The 21,485-nt window shown below is 44.0% G+C and overlaps 1 protein-coding gene across 2 annotated transcripts in view; it reads left to right on the top strand.

Annotated features, from left to right (window-relative positions):
- Window positions 1–3,872: 3,872 nt before the first annotated feature.
- The window catches only part of BRINP1 (BMP/retinoic acid inducible neural specific 1), a 119,580-nt gene continuing 101,967 nt past the window's right edge, over window positions 3,873–21,485 (top strand). The window contains exon 1 of one of the 2 annotated variants that reach the window (XM_083485829.1): window positions 3,873–4,335. The gene's annotated coding sequence lies outside the window, so the exon portion shown is untranslated. Of the gene's footprint in view, window positions 4,336–7,633; window positions 7,716–21,485 lie in introns of those variants that run through there. The other variant, XM_083485830.1, reaches the window with a different exon arrangement.

Below are 21,485 nucleotides of genomic sequence, written 5' to 3'. Positions count from 1 at the left end.
CAATGGCTTTTATTACATTGTTTTGGTAAAGCAGGGAACAAGCTCTTGAGTTGCACAGAGGTACATCATATGCCCATTGAGTGACTTACCTGGGTTATAGTTCACCCTGCTTCAGCCTTCAGAGCTGGTTTACAGTACTGATATGTTTTTAAGTGTTCTCACCATCCTACTCTTAAAAAAGCTCAAACTTGGAGAAAACCTTCTTAGGATCTAAAATGAGGAAAATGCAAGAGACGGGATAGTGAATTAAAAATAACTGATGTGCACAGTTCATGCATTATTTGAAACATTTATATCCCGCCTTTCCATCCTGCAGGGATCTGCAAAGCAGCTAATGAAAGCATATGGCGAGTAATCAAAACAGAATAAAACAACAGCAAAACATTCATTAAGACAATAAGCAATAAACAATAAAAGCCACAAATAACATAACAAAACCACAAGAGGCAGCAAAACAGGCGGCAGAAGCATCCAAATTGGGATTAGAGGATTCCACCCCTTCCAATCATTTCTTCCTCTCATTCCCTCTGCATCTGTGTTCACTCCTCCTGATTTCAGGTTTAAGTAGAATAATTTCTAACATTCATTGCAGAATTGGAGCATACACAACCAGAGCTCAGAGTCAAGCTGTGGAGTTTGCTGTGGCATTCAGTTCTGTCAATACAGTTGAATTTCCCACAAATCCTGACATTATTTATGAAGCACTGTGAAAAAAGCAATGCTAATAGAATGCTACATATGATTGATTTTACACAATTGATTTTAATATGTGAACCGCCCTGAGGACACAGCTGATTGGGTGGTATAAAAATGTTTAAATAAATAAATGCATACATATATAAATAAATAACTGCTCTTGATTGTATTGGAATTCTTCTTTATGGAATGTTTTAACTGCACAAAACCCTAACCACAACTTTGTGCACAAGTGTACCCATACATCAGCAAGACATTTGAAGATTCGTTTTCTGCAGTGTTTTATCAATCAGCATATTTGCATAGCTAGTGTGTTCATGCTGCATGTGGAGGGTGGTGGTGACATTAATGAACGGAAGGTGTCACAATGTGTACATTGATCCATATAAAATATGTTCTATATAAAAGTAATTCCTGAGGAATTCCAATGCTTCCGTTCCACATTGAAAGTGCTACTGAGTTGTTTGGAACTCCAAATTTCAATGAGAAGTTCAGATGAATAAAATTTTGGAAACAATATTTAGAGAAACTTCCTAATGGTAAAAACTGTTTGGATGTGGAACAGTCTGCCTCAAGACATAACATATGCTCTTTTACTGGAAGTGTTTAAGCAGAGGCTAGATAGCTATATGTCATTCTGAGCTGCAGATCTAGCACTTAAGTAGGAGGCTGGGCTAGGTGACCTCTTTTGTGCAAAAAACTATTTGAGTTATGCCTCAATTCCTGGAAACATGGGGCTTCTTTCTGAAACAAAAAGAGCTTACATGTATCATGCACCATTGTTCCATCATGGAACCCAAGACAATGATCATCCAGTTCCCAGAAGTCACCCATCCAACCAATGATCAGACCCAGGTCTTCTTAGCTTCAACAAGTTGATTGCACACTCATGATATCAATCTTGCAAAATCATGGGCGGAATGCTTCTGAATACTAGTTGATGAGGAACAACAGTGGGAGGGTAGTGTTGCACTCATGTTCGGTTTGTGGTCTTTCAACAGGCATCTTGCTAGCCCCTGTAGGGAACAGAATTCTGCATAGGACTTTGGTTCAATCCAGCAGGGCCTGTTTTATATTCTTAATCACAACTCCTATATGGCCCTTTCAGGGGTCGTTGGACTAAAAAATGATATATAAATAAACCCCACCACACCTCTGCTGTACCCTTCCCTAGCATTCTGTCTGCTTCCAGAAATGGAACATCCTGATTCCAGGAGGAGAAGGAGGACGTGTTCTGGGTAATGACAGTGCTTCACGTTCATTTGTCTAGTTGTAATCCTTACGAATCTCTAAGGCAAGTCAGTATTATTAGCCCTCCATATTGCAGATGGGAAAACTGAGACTGAAAAAGAGTGGCTGGCTTAAAGCCACCTAGTGAGTCTATGGCAGAAATCCTGCTAATGAACTTAAATTGTAAGTAGGCAGATTTGGTTGTGTTTCTGTTACTTTGATACCTTTTACTGCTGTACTATAATTATATGTGTTTGTCTTGTCTAGTTTTATGTTTTCCAACCCCCACTTTTGTTTCAACCAGATAACCCTATTTATAGGGTTACTTGGCAGTAAAATAAATAAATGCTTCTTGGTGGTTGAGGCATTTCAACATGGGAACCAAGCACCTAGAGAAATTGTGGGCTCTCTGTCACTGGAGCTAGGCAGCCACTTGTATGGTGAAGCTCTTGCCCTGGGATTCCTTCATTGTGCAGAAGGTTGATAGCCTTACAGGGCCAGCTCCAGCTCAATTATTCTATTCTTTTTATTCTCAATCAGTCACTCACATTTCCTTTTCTGCCATTGTATATGCCTTTAACTAACCTCCCCCATCATAGCTGGGGAAGATCATGCAGAAAACATAACACTTTGCACCTCCCTTCCTGAGTCAAACAGAGCCTCAGTGAGGAAAGTGTCATCCCTGAAGGAACAAAGGAACACAGAAAGCTGACTTATACCTAGTTGTCTAATTGAACCACCTAGCCAACAGTGACTGGCAGCAGCTTTCAGTGGCTACTAAACCTGATGGCTATGAAACCACAGGAGGAAAGAGTGCTGTTGTGCTCAGCTTCTGCTCATGGGCTTCTTATGGTCATCTGGTTGGCCATGGTGAGAACAGGGTGCTGGACTAGATGGACCATTGGCTCAATCCAGCAGGCTTTTCTTATGTTCTCTCTGGGGGGTTTCAGGCACAGTCTTTCCCAGCCAGCCCTAACTGCAGATGCCAGGGAGTTAACTTGGGACCTTCTGCATGCAAAGAAGATGCCATCCCACTGAGCTATGGCCCTTCTCCTTAAAGAAGGCTGCAACAAGGAAGGTAGAAGAATCCTCACAGAGGCTGATAGGAAGAGAACCCAGTGGATGGTCAGCCTGCTTAGAGATAGCTAGGACGTGTGTGTGTGTGTGTGTGAGAGAGAGAGAGAGAGAGAGAGAGAGAGAGAGATCCGGATGGATGGCTTGTTGGAGGGAATTTATGAGCAGAGAACAGGGTGGTTGGACTTTAGGGGAGGGAGACAAAGACTGTACACAAAGGGAGGGAGAAAGAGGACCTAGTAAGACAAAGATAGGGAATGGAACAGGGGCAAGAGGCGGACAAGATGAGAGGAGCGGGAGAGAAGGAATAGAACAGAAAGCCAAACTGCATAGAAATAGGAACTATAGAAACACAACGGAAAACGAAGAGAGAGAAACAGATGACCCCCCCCCACTCAATTTATTGTGGTGCTTACTATATCCAGCAGGTATCTCTAATTAGTCGCTTCGCCTTCGCCCGCCCAAATCTAATCCAACGATTCGTGTCCACGGACACACCAGCGACACTTGAAGCCCACTCCTCAATAGGCTCTAAACCTCCCCTTCCTCCTCAAAAGCGCACACCTCTCTCCTCCCCCCCCCCACCCCATGCCACATCTCAAAGGGTGGGTCCCCCTATATCTCACAGGCCAGCACCCCGTCTTCTTTTTATGCCCTCCCCCACATCCCTGTTTCAAAACGCAGCCCCCGCTCCCACGTCCCAATGATAGAGGGAGTGAGAGACTTCTTAGGACCAACCCCCTTCTAGGCTCTCGGCCCCGCCCTCCTCCCTCCCTCTACCCATTCATTTTCTTCAGCCGGGCCGAGAGCTCCGCCCCTGACGGCAACGAGGCCCCGCCTTTTCCTCCAGCCTTTGCTCATTTTGGTCGCCTCCCTCCCTCTCTCCCTCCCTCCCACCTTCTCTCTCTGTGCTGCTTTTTGCGCCTTCGTTTCGCCCCCGGTGGCTGCAAACTGATCCATCAGAGGAAGGCAGGGAGGGGATTAAGGATAATAATAATCATACAGAAAGAACACAAGGAAAGAGGACTGGAGAAGGATAGGTAAAAGAAGGTGGGGGAGAGAGGGAAGGAATAACATCCGGATTTTCTTTTTCATCTATTCCCCACACCTCTTCCTTTTTGCATCTCTGCCTTTTAATGCCTGGGATCCGGGGCGAGGAGAGGGATTCTCTGTCTGAGCATGAAAAGGACTGCTAAAGCCCCAGTCTTCCTACGCCTGCAGCATCAGCGGAGAATCGCCCACTATGCGCTCTGGATCCAGAAGGGCTCGCACCACAAGTTCCAGCCGAGCCGAATGAGAAACCAGATCTCCGCCAGAGAGGGGCACTAACATCCGGTAAGGGGAAAAGGCATTTTACTATTATTATTTTGACTCTGCTTAGCCAGACAGCCACACAGACAGCCGCAACATCGGTCAGCTCGTTCTTGTGGGGCCGCCCTCTAGAACTCCCGTAGGCATTCCTCGTTATCTAGCCTCTCTATCTTGGTAGTCACTGTGGGAAACCGGACTAAAATGGTCTGATCCAGCAGCAGCGCTCTTCTTCTATGGCTGGCAGACTTCTCTTCCGAATTCTCTCTCACACTCCTTAACAGCGCTGCCTCCCCCCCACCCCACCCCGCAAAAATAAAAACTAAAAAATCCTCCCATCGCTCCAATCTTTCCCCGGATTTCATCTTGCCTCATTCACTCAGCCAAAATCTGAGGGATTCAGTTCCCATACACGTCGCTTTGCAGTTTCGTCTCCCCCTACTTAGTAAGCAAAGGGTTAAATGGTGGATGTACAAAATCGCGCAGAAACTCTGGGCTTGCGTGTGCCGGACCGCAACACAACACAGACAAGACCTGTACGTGTGTGTTCAGGTGCCTAATCGCTCACAGGCTGTATGTAGTGCAATTCCCAGACGAGATCTGTCGTGTGTCCGTGTGTATAAGTGTAAAACTCTTTCAGCCTCTACACACACCCTTGTAGAATTATTTCTGCTGGGCTGTCATGATTTGTCATGATCTCGGGTCATAATTTTTGAAGGAAACTTCCCGGCAAGGAGGGAAAGGCTAGTGTGCGTGTTTGGTGGACGTGTGTGTGTGTACACGTACAGCTGTTTCATGCAGTGCAATCACACATTACGCTCAGGCTGAAGTAGCATCTCACCAAAATGCATGGAAAGAGAGGGCTTGCAAAATCTCGGCGCCCCCACCGCAGCCCAGCCGCCATCCCCCCCCCGTGATGTCTATGCCAAGATATATTGATCAGGACAGAGTCTAATAGAGTCCTGGAGGGGGGGGGGGAGTCCCCAAGGAGACAATGTCCTCTTTGCTTAATAGACTGCTGTGTTTGGTTTGCAGAGTGACAATCCAAGCTTTGAATTCCAGGCTATTGGGGGGGGGGGGTTACTTCCTCACCCTGCCCCACTGGTATGTGGAGAGACTAGGTAGGAATTGTGTTAAAATTAGATGTGGGGAGAATGGTCTGTCTGTGTGGCTGTTCACGGTGGGAAGCAGAATGCTGGACTAGCTGGATGTTGGGGTCTGATTTAGTGGGGCTCTTCTTATCTATTTATTTATGCACTGGAACAGCAGGGTGCCATGCTTGCATGGGGAAGGAGTCTCTAAGGGGAGCGCTCCAGGGTGGGAGGGGGCACCTTAGGAAGTGGAAGCAAGCTGAAAGCTAAACTTCAGCTTTGCCAGCCTTTTAAATAATTTATGCAGCATGGATGGAGACTGTGCCATTCCTCCATTCTCTGGAGGGTCATAGAATATATATTCAGGGGTTTAATGGGAAGGTGGTCCGTCGTGGTAGTGGTGGTGCGGTGAAGTATGTACGTACACACACACACACACACACCTCTCTCTCTCTCTCTCTCTCTCTCTGTGGAGAGAGGCTCAGTGCTACTTCTGATGCATAAGCCATAGTATAATGAGAAGGCTATTGACAAACCACTCCAGTATAAAGATTCGCTACCCCCAAATCACAGCTGTAGGGGAAAGGATGGGGGATGGAGCGTGTCCCATCCAGAGGAGAGAAATCTTTTCTTAATAGGAGTTAAGCTGGTCTGAGAAGAGTTACAGAGAGGTAAGCTGATGGTGCAAAGGAAGAAGAGATTAGCAAGAACTCTGGAGGGTTGCAGGGAGTGCTATTTCTGGGTAGATTCAAGCATCCTTCCCACTGTTGATGGTCCTATACACCAATTTACCGTGCCTGCTTCCCTCTCTCTCACAGGACTATCTTTTATACACATGCACACATGCATGGACTGTTACTAATGAGTGTGTGTGTGTGTGTGTGTGTGTGTGCGTGCGCGCGCGCGCACACACACACACACACACACAGAGGCAGTACATTTATTCACAGAGGTCGTCTTCTTTTGGTCTCACACAACACATGAATCGGTGCTTGTCTCCCTTTCATAACACATAGCTGGTGTCTCTCTCTGACTTGCACAGGCACACACCACTGGTGGCCTACTCTGGCATGCATGGACACACGCACACACACATTTGTATTACGCACACACACTTTGCCATCAAACCTTTTCTTTTATATGCACACAGATACACATGCCACTTGGTCACGTAGATTTTGCCTGCTACTCACAAGCATGCTAAGGTATTGCAGACAGCTTCTCTCTGTATTTCAAATGTGCGTGTGTGTGTGTGTGTGTGTGTGTGCGCGCACACACACACACACACACACATACACAGACTTTATTGCTTTGCATTATGGTTGCTTGCACACAAAGTTTCACCATGTCCCCCTTCCATTTCCATAAACTGTCCAAAGAAAGCTCTGCTCTGCTCTCCTTCCTCTCCTCTTCTCTCCCATAAAATACCTATTTTATACTGATGCACATGTATCCAGTGCTTCTTTCCTGTGGGGACGCAGGGGTACACATACCCCTAAACATATTTTGAATCTTTGTACTTTTGTCCATTTACTGTATTTATTTTCCCCAATTTGAACTATAAAATGGTGATTTTCTTGAGTGAAAACGAGAGTATCCCTAAACGTGTGTTTTTTTAAAGAAAAAAAAAGCACGGCATGTATCCCCACCCGGTTTCCTTCCATGCACAGACAGCCCCAGTTCCACACAACTTGCATGCACCCTTAGGCTTCATCCTGCACTCAGTCGCACGCAGGTTCCCCTTCTCATCTCTTGCACACCCAAAACTTCCACACTGTGTGGTTGCACATACAAATAACAATAGCCAAACAAGAGAGATCTGTCTTCGCTTCCCCCCACACCACGCATGCAAACAAGAACACATGCAGCAGACACATACACACAATTCTTTGGGAGGGTGTGACATTCTCCCTCTCCTGATTGGGTATCCCTTACTCTCAGCCCTGAACTGATATGCACAGTCATTCATCCACATACACAGACATCATTGCCAGGGACTTTGTGGCAAGCTCTGCCCCTCTTGTCTGTACAGATCAAATCTTAAGAAGTGAATAGATATGCTTTCACCTCTCGCATCCCTTACTACTAGCAGGATGCACTGTCCGTGTTTTCCTCCAGCCAGTGATGGGGGTGGGGTGGGGGGTTATCCATCACTACAGCTCCTTAATCACTCAGCAGAAAATGCTTTGCACACATTTTCCCTCATCTTCCTTTTACTGCACTTTTCATGTCCTCAGGACTCTGCAGTTCCTTCATTTTGAAAAAAAGGCAAGAAAACAGGATCCTGCAAAAGAGGGGAGGGTGCTTATCTCTCGGGTAAGCTGGGATACACAGGATTGGGATATGTAACCTTGGAGTGTTGTAAGGGTGGTGGACGAGAAAGGATCTTGTGTATGGTCCTGTGAGCCTAGCAAGTGAGTGTTGGAGTGTGTGAGGAAGCCTGTGAGACAGCTGTGTTTGCACTTTTGAAAATGTGTGCAACAGAGCATGGCTGTTTGCCAGTGTGCTCCATGCTCACGAGACACATGGGATCGTACCTTCATTTTAACTGGTTCCAGAAATAGGGTAGGGTGCATGTCCAGAGGTACTGAGGCATCTGCATGGAGGGGGGGGTTGAAGAAGGGCTATTGCTGTGAGAACATGTGTGTGATTAAGAGGCTGCAATGTGAGTGCATCTGTGAGGGTGATGGAGGTTGTGTGAGAAGATCAGTTCTAATGCATTCATGTTCATGTGTTTGGAGTATGAAAAAAGGCAAAGCTTTTTTTCTAGGGCAGCATCTGGGAGTAAAGGCAACAATGGTGGGTGAACATTGAGCATGTGCATTTGTGGGTGTTGATACCACTGCTTATAGAAGGGAACCGGTGGGGGATATAAGGGGTTGGTGTGTACGAGTGGCACCATGGATGGGTTTGCAATATGGATGATGCACATTCCCCGGAAAATGCCCGAGTCTCCCTAGTGATATCAGAACCAGCACTTCCTTGCTTGCATAGCTCAACCCTCACTGGCAGCAAGACAATTGTACTAAATTAAAATGCTCCCAAGTTTATCCCACTTCTCTTTCCAGGGCCTAGTTAAGAGACTGTATAATCCCCTTAAGGCAGCATTTAATAGGGCCAGACAACTGCCCTGAGGAAATGTCTTATTTTGCAGTGATTGCTGCAGGGAGAAAAAGCTGGTCCCCCAAGAGAGGACAGCTGAGAATGGCCTTTGCTTTGACTCCCCTGCCCCTGGGGTCCCACTGTATATCCTACCCCCTTCCTTCCCCAACAATTTCATATTTAAGAACTTGGAAATATTTGTGGCATCAGCTATACAAAGTCAGGTTCTCTCTCTGTTTTTTTGATAAGCACATTTGCAGGTGTTTAGGATTAACATTAGGGGGTGAGCTGGGAAGGTGGGAAAACTGTCATAATGATTAAGCTGAATTAGGGAACCATCTCTGCCTGTGAAATAATGTGTTGTGTGTGTGTGTGTGTGTGAGAGAGAGAGAGAGAGAGAGAGAGAGAGAGAGTGGGGGAGACTCACGTCTGAATGTCGCTTTTTAACATGCATCTCAAAATCTGTTCTGCTGTCAGACTCAGTGTGGGTTGTTTAGGTATGTCACGATGCAAAGCAAGAGGGGTTGTTTGTGTAGTGGGAGGGAAATCTCAGGGGATGACAGAATAATCTTAAAATGTCTTGGTAAAGCGGGGACAAGGATGAAGGAAGGGGGTAAATTGGAAAAAGAGAGAGGATGCAGAAATGACAAATAAAAGAACATTTGAATCTTGATATGTTAAGGTTGTCAGGGGAAGGGCATGAACATGTTTCAAACATGTGGTTTTATACATGGGAAGCTTTGATGAAATGCAGGTATATTTAAGCACCTTTCAGGCAACACAACCAAATCACCCTTGTCTGTTCTCCTTGTCTCTAGAAAAACTCATCCCAGGAAGACACTGTGTCTCCCAGAAGGGGGAGCTCTGACACCATTTCTGGGGCCCGCCTATAGATTTGCGGATGCCAGCTGTATACCAGAGCAATTTAAATTCCTATTTGGTTTAGATCTGCCGAACACACACACACAGAGAGAGAGGGAGACAGACAGGCAGGCAGACAGACAGAGAGACTGGTAATACCACAATGGTGTGGTGTGTGGTTGGAAGGTGGTTTGTTTGGTTGTTGCTGTTGTTTTGCTTTTGTTTTTAAGGGATGGCATCCAATTTCGTTGCACTGGTGCAATGTTGCACTAGTGTAATGACAATAAAGAATCTATCTATCTATCTATCTATCTATCTATCTATCTATCTATCTAAAGCACCCTTGCATAATCTAGGGTTGCCATATATTTTCTTTAGGATTCTCAAAGAAAAGCCCAACAATTTTGTCCCCTCTCCCCAAAAAAGCTCAATAACTTTTATGCCCAGATTTTCACTTTGGCAACCTTACCTAAACCACTTTTACCAACCATAACCCCGTTGTATCAAATCAATGGTCCAACTAGTCCAGCTCCCTGTTCCCCATACCAGCCAATTAGATGCCTTCAGGAAGAATTAAAAACTAACAGGCAGGGCATGTGGGGGAAACCACTTCCTCCAACTGTTTTTCCTGCAGTACCAGATGTTTTGAGGTAGACTGCCTCTGAAGCTGAAGGTTCCACTTAGCCTTCAGGGGGATAGCCTTCAGTAGACCTTATCCTCCATGGATTTGCCCAAGACTCCCCCTTTTAATGAAGTCTAAGTTTGCAGCTGAAACCACATCTTGCAGCAGTGAATTCCATAAGCAAATAGACATTGTGTGAACAAGGACTTAAAAAGAACAGAAGAGGAAGCTTCATTTGTGTGGTAGTATAGACTTAGTGATGGTCTGTGTGAAGCTTGTTCCTCCCCAAAGCTGCCTAACTGAGGTGCCAGGCTTGGGAAGGTATGGAGGTTCCAGCAGTGTCCCATAGCCCTTGTGCCTTCTTCCCATATGCCAGGCCCTCCTTCCCAAAGGGTTTGGGAAGGCAGTGAGAGAGCTCTTGTGCCTTGTTCACAATGCCTGTCACATTTACCCAGCCCTTGTGCCCACCCTCCACCATAAATACAGTGCTGTCTATACTGTTCCGCAGCCAAGATGGCCCTGAAAGTGTCCCAAAGCACTCTCAATTACTCCCCAAAGCCTAGCACCTCAGGCATCAAGTTATGGGAAGGCAGTAATAGGGCTCTGGCCACATCCCAGAATCCTCCCACCTCCTTCCCCAAACCCTGCACCTTGGAACCCTTCCCCTTCCTTCCCAAAGTGTGGCATGTCCTAGAGCCCTTGTGTCTCCTTCCCAAAGGACAGTGCCTCAGTTACTAGGCTTTAGGAAGTCAGTGAGGTGGCTCCAGCAGCAGATACAGACTTTGGCAATATGGTACCCTGGCCGAGGACAAAAATAATCTCCTAAAGATTAGGCTTTTGGCAATGATGCCCAGCACCTCAAAGCTGCTGTGCCGCATTTCTGAAGCCTAGCACCTCAGTTATCCGGCTCTTGTGCCTCCCCCCCAGTATTTCTTATTTTCACAATAATTCCTTGCTCTGCCCTAAAGACATGCTGTCAGCTGCAAAGCCTGGCACCCCTAAGCCCCACTGCCTCCTTCCCAAAACTCAGAGTCTCATTTCCATCCCAGAACCCCTGAACCTCCTTCCCAAAGCCCCATGCCTCTATTACCCTGCTCTGGGAAGAGAGTGAAATGGCTCTGGCAGTGTCCCAGAGCCCGCTTGCCTCCTTCCCCAAGCCTGCTGCCCCAGAGCCCTCCTTCCCGAAGCAGGCTTCGGAGCCCTTGCAGCTCCTGCCCAAAGCCCAGCACCTCAAGATAATATCTGGTGCCCTCCCTAAATGTTTCTTATTTTCACAATAATTCCTTGCATCACCACAAAGTCCACAGCGAGCCTGGCACCTCAAAGCTCACACACCTCCATGCCAAAATGTGGTGCCTCAGTTACCCAGCCCTTGCACCTTTTTCACAAATCCCAGCATCTCAGTTACTGGGCTGAGGGAAGGTAATGAGATGGCTCTGGCAGCAGGGGTGGACTTCGGTAATACGGCACCGTAATCAAGGACAAAAAAATTCACCACCCTATAGACTGCACTGTGCAATGAAACCTGGCACCTCAAAACCCTGGAGTCTCCTTCCCAAAGCCCACTGCCTCAGCCTGGCACCTCCTTACCCCCAAAATATTTATTATTTTCACAATAATTCCTTTCACCACCCTAAAGATGGCACTGCTGGCAGCGAAGCACTCTTCCTTCCCAAAGCCCACTACCTCAGAGCCCTGTGCCTTCTTCCCAAAGCCCGGCACCTCAGTTGCATCCCAGAGCTCTTACACATCCTTCTCCAAGCCTATCACCTTAATTACCCAGCTTTGGGAAGGCACAGATATGGCTCTGGCCAAGAGCCCTTGTGCCTCCTTCTCAAAGCCTGGCACCTTGCTTACTGGACTTTGGGAAGACGGCTCCTGAAAGTGGTGTGGTGTGAGGGTTTCGGGGTACTATCAGAGCCCTTCTACTCCCTCCCCAAAGCCTGGTAAGTGAGGCAAACCCTCTGGGTGCACAAGTGGAGGAAAGTAAATAAATTGAGAGTGGAGAACTGTAGGGTTCCCTGGATCTCTGTTTATTTATTTATTTCCCCTCTCACATAAGGTCACAATCGCCTGCCTCTAATCTCTCTCTCTCTTTTTTTAATTGAAAAAAGCAAATCCTCTTTGTCACTATTAAATGCAATGTTCAAATCAGGATGAGGAAGAGTTAGGGTTGAGGGTGCTGACGAAACCCCCACCCCTCCTGTTATTTCCACTAAATTGAGTTAAATTATCTTCTCCCTGTACTCTTCTAAAAATAGCAGCTGGGGGGGCATGCTAAAAGAGGGGTAAGAAAATTCTGGCCCTGGAAGGGGATGCAATATGGCCCTCCAGGCCTTTCTTTCTGGCCCTCAGAACTCTCCCTGGCCACACCCATCACTGGACCCTGTTGAAATGTGGCTTTGAACTCTGATAATGCCTTTTACATGTTTGGATGGAGGCTATGAGCATTTTCTCACTTGGTTTCCATAATGCAATGTGCTCAGCATGCATCATGTATCTTAGGTGGGTATACCAGACTGGAGAGAAGTGTCCTATTTTACCTCACCTTTGGCATACCATAAGTGCTGACATAGAGGAGCACTCTGTGATCACAGTGACAAACAGGATGTTCATGGGAAGCCCACAAACACGACTTGAGCACAAGAACAGTTTCTTCACCTGCAATTCCTAGCAACTAATGTTGCTGCAGACAGTGAAAGTGTAGCATAGCTGCCATGGGCAGTAGTCATCAATACCCTTGTTCTCCTGGAATGTTTCTAACCCTCTTTTAAAATCATGTGAGCTGGTGGCTACTACCACATTAGGCAGAATGAAGTAGTTGCCTCAGGCAGCTGAATTCAGGCATTGCCTGAAAACAGGAATTGCTCCAGACATTTTGTTGCCTGAGGAAAAAGACAAGATGGCGCCACTCTCACAATCCTATGTACAGAAGCTGGGCAATTGAATCTTCCTTCAACACTGGTCTTGGGGCAGTGTCCTGAGGGTGGAAAGCACAGCATGCACTGCTACCCCCTAAACATCTGTATTTATTTGCTTTTACATCTTTGTTTTTATATTCCACCTTTGCTCCCAGGTGCTCAAGGGAGCATACATGGCTCTCCCCCTCTCCGTGCCATGAAGTAATTCAGGGTGAGAGATGATGTCTAGGCCCCCAAGATCACCCAGAGAGCTTAATGGCTGACTGGAGATTTGAACCCCTGTCCCCCAGGCCCCAACGACTTAACCACTTCTCCACGCTGGCCAGTCATCTTACTCTAACAATAGGGCCGGCCCTGTGTGCAACAACAGCAAACTGTCAGCTGTTTAATTGATTGTTGCTGTGGTTTACTCCCAGGGAGGGCACTTGTCTCAGATACTGTGCGCTAGGGATGGGAAATTCGATTCAGTTTGTGTTTCAAGCAACCCCCTGGAACCTGCACTTTCCAAAGCAATATGCAGACTGAAATGCAGCAAATCTGTTGAAACTTGCACTTTCCCAAATTGTGCTCCAGCCAATTAATGTGCATATTTGAGGGTAAAAGTGTGAATGAAGAAAGATGCCTATATTTGTGAAAATAATATGCAAAAATGCATTATATTAGGAAAAGCTGCTTCGTTAAGCAGTGTATTATTAGGAGAATTTCACTAAAATGCTCATCAGCTTTTATGAGGCTTTTTTATTATTCATTTACTGCAAGCCAATGTGGGAAAGGGGGCAACAGAATTTAAGATTGGGAAAATGAGAGATTTAAAGGTTTGCCCATTCCTACCATGAACCTTTGGGTGGGGACTGCGAAGACTGAGTGGGGAGGGAAATATAATTTCCTGTTTCGTCTCAGGCAGCGAAATATCTTAGACCAGCCCTCAGCACCCTCCCCCACAAATGTTGGTTTGGCACAGCTTCATTTGCCTTTTCGGTGCCAGCTTAAAACTGTTTTAATGGATGTTTTCCTGCCCCTGTTGTGCATTTAATGGATGTTTTCTTGCTCCTGTTGGTTGCCTGTCGCTGCCTGTCTTAATTGTGAGAGTTAGCTTTTGTATTGCCTTTTCAGAAAATTGTTTTGGATTTCTGCGTTCATGTTGTATTCCATATTGCAAGCCGTGCAAATTGAACTACAAAATGTGGCTGGCTGGGGAAACCATTTACTTGCCTGCTAAGAGGATAGTATTTCATGGCAAGCTATTCATGGCTTCCCATGCACTTGATCTGGAAGCTGCAATTTGTGCAGAATGCTGCAGCATGAATGCTGATGGGAGTGAGGTCTTGCCTGCACCTGTGCTCTGAGGTCTGCAGTGTTTGCCAATTTGCTACCAGGCCAAGTTCAAGGTGTTAGTACTAGAATATGTTTTTACTTGTTGAGCACAAGAGTAGAGGAGATGGCTGAAGCACCTGGCGCCCCATTTCCCCCCTAAAAACTTAGCTCCTTTCCTTTGATCACCATACGGCTTGGACCATCGTATTGTATTTATTTTTGCCATTATGCCTTTAGAAGACATCTGGAGGCAGCCTTGTATTGTAGCACCCTGCTTGTGGTTAACGCTTAGCTGGAATGAAATATTCAACGCAGCAACAGAGAAATTAAAAAAATAATTTATTTGTCAGACAAATAAATAAGAGGCACAGTGGTATATGGTTACCAAGCTCTGGCCTGCCTCCTGCCATTATGGCCAGCACTTATATTCCCTTAATCCAGCCCCCTTTGCTCCTCCTTGGGCTGCCTCTGTCCCATCAGCCTGGTTGAAATTCCTATTGGCTGATTAGTATAACCAATCACAAAAATACACTCATATCCTCCTATCCTTATAAGGGAGACAAAGAGCTATATATAAATGACAAATAAGTAATAATATATCTTACATGGAATCTTAATTACCAGCTCACCTCTTGCCCTCCTTGCCCTACTGCCTTCTAAAACAAATGGTTAATCTTAAATTTTTATCTTAAACATATGTCAAGGATCTTGAGTTTCACATCAATATTGAAAGATCTCCTTCATTTGAAGGTTTCTAAACAAATATCTGACAACTTATATATCAGAATTGCTCGGATGGCGTCTTCTTGTCTAGCAGGGGGCTGGACTCAATGGCCCCTGTGGTCTATTCCAACTCTAGGACTCTATGATTCTATGAAATAAGAATCTAACATCTAAATTTGTTACTTTCTAAATCCTTTGCATAGTTACATTTAAGCCAGCATATTTAATACACAACACAGGTAGCTTCTTTAAAAGAATAAAGCCTTTGTAAAGAAGGAAAAGAACTCAGTAAAAAGGAACACAGTAAAAAACCGTTTTAAAAGAAGCCTCTTCCCTGTTCATACTTCCCCCCCCTTCTCCAGCCAGTCGCTTTCTCTTCCAAGTGCTCTTGACCTTTTGTCCTGTGACTCAAGTTTAAGAGAGGCCCATGGTTTTATTTTACTGTTTACCTACCACTTTTACAACTTAGTTGTACTCTACAGCATGCAAGGTCAGTGACCTGCTTCTCAGCCTTTTTATGACCGCAATAAACCGGGGGGCCCTTTGCTTGCCAGCTGCTTGCTGGAGCCGCTTGCTGGTTTTCTACCTTGGAAGAAACATTATTTTTAGAATTTTAGGAACCTGATCAAAATATAAGCCAATATAAGTCTTGATTAAAATTGCAGTCTATATTCAGATGCCACAGTATAGGGAAGTTTTTAATGTTTAATGTTTTATTATGTTTTTATAAATGTTGGAAGCTGCCCAGAGTGGCTGGGGCAACCCAGTCAGATGGGTGGGGTATAAATAATAAAATAATTATTGTTGTTGTTTGAGGGTATGGGGCGTTTCCCCCCAATGCACATGTGCTGTGGAAGGCAAGGGGGCTCTGCAAGCTCCTTTTTGCCCTTCAAAATATGGCAACACTACTTTTAAGCACCATGGTGCTTGACTGCCCCCCACAAAGAGTGTGGCCTCAGCACTATCTTGCTGCATTTGCGTGGAAAACACAAGCTATCCTCTTCTTAGCAGACTAGGAAGTCAAAGGATCAAGCAGTCCAATATGATCCAGTGCGGCCGTGGAGGAAGGAAAGTAGCCAACATGAAAGTGAAACAGGCTGTTAGGGAAGGGGTTGAACAATCTATCCTTCTTCCAAACCTCATCTGCCTGTACAGTGGTGCCTCGCAAGACGAAAACAATTTGTTCCGCGAGTCTTTTCATCTTGCGATGTTTTTCGTCTTGCGAAGCACGGTCCGTCACAATTGCGCCTCTTCAAGCGGCTTTAAGAAAAAAGCGCAAGACGTTTTCGTCTTGCGAAGCAAGCCCATAGGGAAATTCGTCTAGCGAAGCAACGCAAAACCGAAAAACCCTTTCACCTAGCAAGTTTTTTGTCTTGCGAGGCATTCGTCTTGCGGGGCACCACTGTATTGAATTCCTTCCCACCCGTGGCCAACTGGCAAGCTTTTAAATGCAATGATGGGGGCAGAAAGTCGAAATAATTTTAATCTGTTTTAGTATTTTAATTTTTGTATGTTTTAAAGTAGGATTGTACATTCTTATTGATTTTACTGTTTTATTTTTTGTAAACTTCTTTGAGGTTTTTGTTTTGTTTTTAAACTATCCAGTGACATGTTTATAATGTAGTGCAATAATTAGTATAATATAATAATATTATATCCCACTATTTCTGTAATGAACTCAACTTACTTTATAATAAATAATAAATAAAATCTTTATTGCGGTCCAAAGACCCATCAAACAATTTCAGAACAAAATACAGTTAAGACAGCCAACCACAAAAGAGGGAGGAACCAAGGCGGTCGTTTTGTTTTGTCTCAAGCATGGGGATCCTTGTTTCTTTTAACTTCCAAGAGGAACTTTGCCACGGCCACTGTAATATCATTAGGCCTGTCATCCAAAAGATATTTAATATGGGAGGCTTCAAATTTTCCCAGCAGATTTGCCAGTAAGGATTTGATCAGTTGGCCCCTTGCTTGCTCGTACTGCCCACAATGCAGTAAAATATGCTTCATGTAACCGACGTCCTAAGAACATAAACAAAGCCTATTCTGGTTACAGATAGGTAGCCGTGTTGGTCTGCCATAGTCAAAATAAAAAAAATTCCTCCCAGTAGCACCTTAAAGACCAACTAAGTTAGTTCTAGGTATGAGCTTTCATGTATCTGAAGAAGTGTGCATGCACACGAAAGCTCATACCTAGAACTAACTTAGGTGGTCTTTAAGGTGCTACTGGAAAGCCTATTCTGATAAGGGATGCCTCTCAGTCTACCATTTAGCACTTCTGATGGAAATACATTTAGTCTGGCTTTGGTAAACAAACGCCGATAGGTTGGTACAGACAGGTTCCTAAGATATGAGGGTATCTGAAAATCGTACCCATATTGGATTCCTGCTGCTACCGGGCCACAAATTACATGGGATCAAGATCGCAGGTCGCTATGTGAAATGTCCCAAAGCCTTTGCCTAAGGGAACTTACTTTATAAGGTTCACTGGCTACCCATTTCTTTCTGGGCTGTTTTTGACTTTTAAAACCTTATACATCTAGGGACTATTTCCTCCAGGAACCCTGCATGAACCCTGAAACCCTTCCCCACGTACTACCACACTGGTGGAGGTCTGGAGCGTGATGAGGAGAGAATGGGTCTTCTCTATATCATTTTTCCATTCATCAGATCAGGGCAAAGTTTGGTAATCCTTGATAGCATGGCTCCCTGAGTGAGCCCAAAATTTGGTTCCACCCAAATGAACCTTCTCAATCAAGGAACTTCTCAGTTTTGTACTTCCTCAGCTTGGTGCCCTGTGTGAGAGAACTACCCTACCACCCTAAGCTGGTACTGATCAGATGCTTTTGCCAGAGAGGTCCACTTGGCAGCAACCTTGCCATCATTTTGGCACCAGGCTAAGAGATTCTTTTTACTTTCCCAGGTATTTAGGTAGCACCAATTATCTTTTAAAGGGCTGATAAATTTATTTTGAATTATGCCATTTTATCGTATTTTTCTTTACTTTTTATATTGCCCTGGGACTTTTATTCTTTCTTTTGTCAATTAATATTTATTAGTTTTGCAAATTTTTAACAAATCAGTACCAAATTACATTATATTTAATATATTTTTTCCAAAAATTGACTTCCTGCTCTTCATCCTAGATGCTTCCCAACTTTTCCCCATAGCTGCTTAATTTTACATATTTATTTCTAATTCACATTTCATTCCTTATATTTAATTTACAATTTTTTATTTTTTTCCTTCCCCATTATCCATCATCTGTTGATTTATCAATTCCTGCTCGTATATTTACATAACAATAACTTATCCCCTTAAAGAACAAAAGAGATTATACATCCTGTTGCCTATCCACTTTAAATCATTACTTATAATTTTATATTAATTTTTCTTTCTTTTCTTCTTGCGTGTGCTGCCATCTGTGTCTATCTTCTCCTCCGTCCTTCACCTTTCGGTAGTTGCCCATCTTCACTTTTCCAATCTACACTCCTCACAGCCAGTGTCCATTTCCTATCCAGTTCCATATTTTGCAATTCATGTTGTCTCCACAGCGTTTGCATTCTATTATCCGTTGTAAGATTATTTCTCAAGGACAGCCATCTGGTATTAACTCTAAGCAAGAAGGGTTCTCTTTATACAGCCCTACACACATCATCGCAGAAACTGGCCCACAAAGATCATTGGGGAGGAAGACCATTATTCCTTGAAAACTTTAAAATACTAGCAAGATCCCCTCCCCTCCACCATTGCTTCGCCAGTTTTACAATCAGCTATATTTCCAAACGTAGTTCTAAGTCTCTCTTGCTTTTGAAAAAGCAATCATCTCCAACAACTCAAACCTGTGGTCTTTATTTCCAATTTCTCCTTTTCCTTTTTTTCTCCTCAGTCAGGGTGAGGGTGGGTAATATCTCTTGATAGTGAGTGTGTGTGCCGCCCGCACAGCACAGCACAGCACAACACAACACAACACAACACAACACACACACAGTGTTCTTTTCACATACCCCTTTCCAACACAATTCCAAATTTATTGCAGTCAGTTCCAATATTCCAAACTAAATTATATCTTCATTCTGGAGGGGTGTGTGTAATCATCCCTTGACACAAAGAAGAAAAAAATATAAATCTCTTCCCCTCTTCCTTCACTTCACAAGCTTTGCACACGCAATTTCCTCATAACTCATTCTATATTTATTCTCTTTTATTTAAATACAGCCAGTTATATCAAGCTAAGGTTAGTTTAAACTCTAGGGTCCTCTTTTGTAAGCATTTATTCCAGTAAGGCCGGAGGGTAACCACAAAGACAAGGAACCTTAAAAACATAGAGAGCTACCCTTCTCCTCTTCCAATTCTCAACTTCATCACCAACCTTGGTTCCAGCAGCCAAATTTGTCAGCAGCTTCTTCTCCACATCTTTAACTTAGTTCCAATTAGCCAAACTGAGAAGGGAATCTGCACCTGCCATGGCAGATATGGAGGCTGGCTCACGGGCAGAGAGCTTGAAGACCCAGTGCCATTCTTTTCCAGCCCACTTCGGAGCCTTCTTGCTTCAGCAACGGCAGGATCCAGATCCATGGTAATCCGAATTGTCTCAGGGAGCTTCAGGGGGCATCTCAGCCACAGCGGCACCCCCCCCCCTCCATCAGAACCTTTACCGATTACGGGAAAGCAGCCTCCATGACTGAAAACAGAAACAAAATTCTGACTTTTCTTCTTCTTTAAGGGGGAACGGCTTATTTCCATCGCACAAATAAGTCAATCAATCTCCAAATGGCACATAGAAGTCTTAACATTGGAACAAAGAAGCAATTCAGTTGGAAATGATGGGATCTTTTCTTTGTTTTGTAGTTTTCATCTTCCAGCCAATTAAGTTCTCTGGGTGGCTTTTAACAATAAGCCGGGGCAGGGAACTTTTTCTCTTTTTTCAGCTCAAGGGCTGTGTTTATTGGGGGGGGGGGGAGGCCTTTGGGTGCCACATACCAGTGGAAATCAGGGTCAAATGCAAAAGCAGTTGGAATAATGGGACTGGCTTTTATTTTTGTAACTAATATACTGTTATACGGCTGTTGTAAAGGCAACATGGATCAGGTTTTTGGGAAGTAACTTGAACAATCAGGAAGAATTTTAATTGTTTATAATGATTTTTAAGGCAAGTTATATATTTTCTCCATTCCTTATTAAATTTTTGGTCTTCCTGGTTTCTAATTCTTCCGGTCATTTTTGCCATCTCAGGATAATTCATCAGTTTAATCTGCTATTCTTCTCTGGCAGGTACTAAGTCCTCTTTTCATCACTGGGCAAGTAACATCCAGGCAGCAGCGGTCCCATACATAAATAGTCTCATTTGGTCCATTGGTATTTCGGCTCCTAAAATCCCTTAAAGGAAAGCTTCATGTTTTTTTTAAAAAAGAAAAGGTTATTTTAAACATTTTTTCCAGTTCATTATATTTCATTTCCCAGAATTCTTTTACTACTTTACAAGTCCACCACATGTGATAAAAGGTGCCTTCTTTTTCCTTACATTTCCAGCATGTATTTGACTTTGTTTTGTACATTTTAGCTAATTTACTAAGAGTTAAATACCACTAATACATCATTTTCATATAGTTTTCTTTCGAAGTATAACATGCTGTGAACTTTAAATCCCAGTTTTATAGCCTCTCCCATGCTGCAAGTTGTATATTACAGTGGTACCTCGGGTTAAGTACTTAATTTGTTCCACAGGTCTGTTCTAAACCTGAAACTGTTCTTAACCTGAAGCACCACTTTAGCTAATGGGGTCTCCCACTGCTGCTGCGCCACCAGAGCAAGATTTCTGTTCTCATCCTGAAGCAAAGTTCTTAACCTGAAGCACTATTTCTGGGGTAGGGGAGTCTGTAACCTGAGGCGTATGTAACCTGAAGCGTATGTAACCCGAGGTACCACTGTATATCCAAAGTCCCTGGTCCAGTGTATCATAACTGATTTGACGTGTTCATCTTTTGTATGCCATTCTAATATTAATTTATACATTTTAGAAAGCAATTAAGTCCTATTTTCTAACAACACTTTTTCAAAATTAGAGGTTTAATTAGAAAAGCTTTTCTTTTTGTCCATCTTAAATATGTCATTAAGCGGATGATATTGTAACCAATCAGTTAATAGTCCTCTTATATCTTCAAACCTCTTTAATTTTAATTTGTGTTCTACTTGCATTCATAATTCTTTATAAGTTGCCCAATCATTTCTCATGTTTAATTTTTTAAAGATATTGGGAAAGCCACCATGGTGTTTTTTGTTCTAATAAATTTTTATATTTTCCCCATACTTCAGAAACCACTTTCCTTACTACATGGTTTAGGAAAGGTCTATGTACTTTAACTTTATGGTACCACAAACATGCATGCCAGCCATTATTATCATGGCCTTCAAGATCTAAAACATCAGTATTTTTTTTAATGATATTCATTCCTTTAGCCAGTATAGGCAGGACACCTCATAATATATACTTAAATCCGGCAGGGAGAACCCACCTCTTTCTTTAGAGTATCAGCAATT

Source organism: Podarcis liolepis (assembly GCF_965112155.1).
Source record: "Podarcis liolepis genome assembly, chromosome: Z".
Lineage (NCBI taxonomy): Eukaryota > Metazoa > Chordata > Lepidosauria > Squamata > Lacertidae > Podarcis > Podarcis liolepis.
Note: the sequence above shows the minus strand (reverse complement) of the source record. Positions and strands in the feature narration are given on the sequence as shown.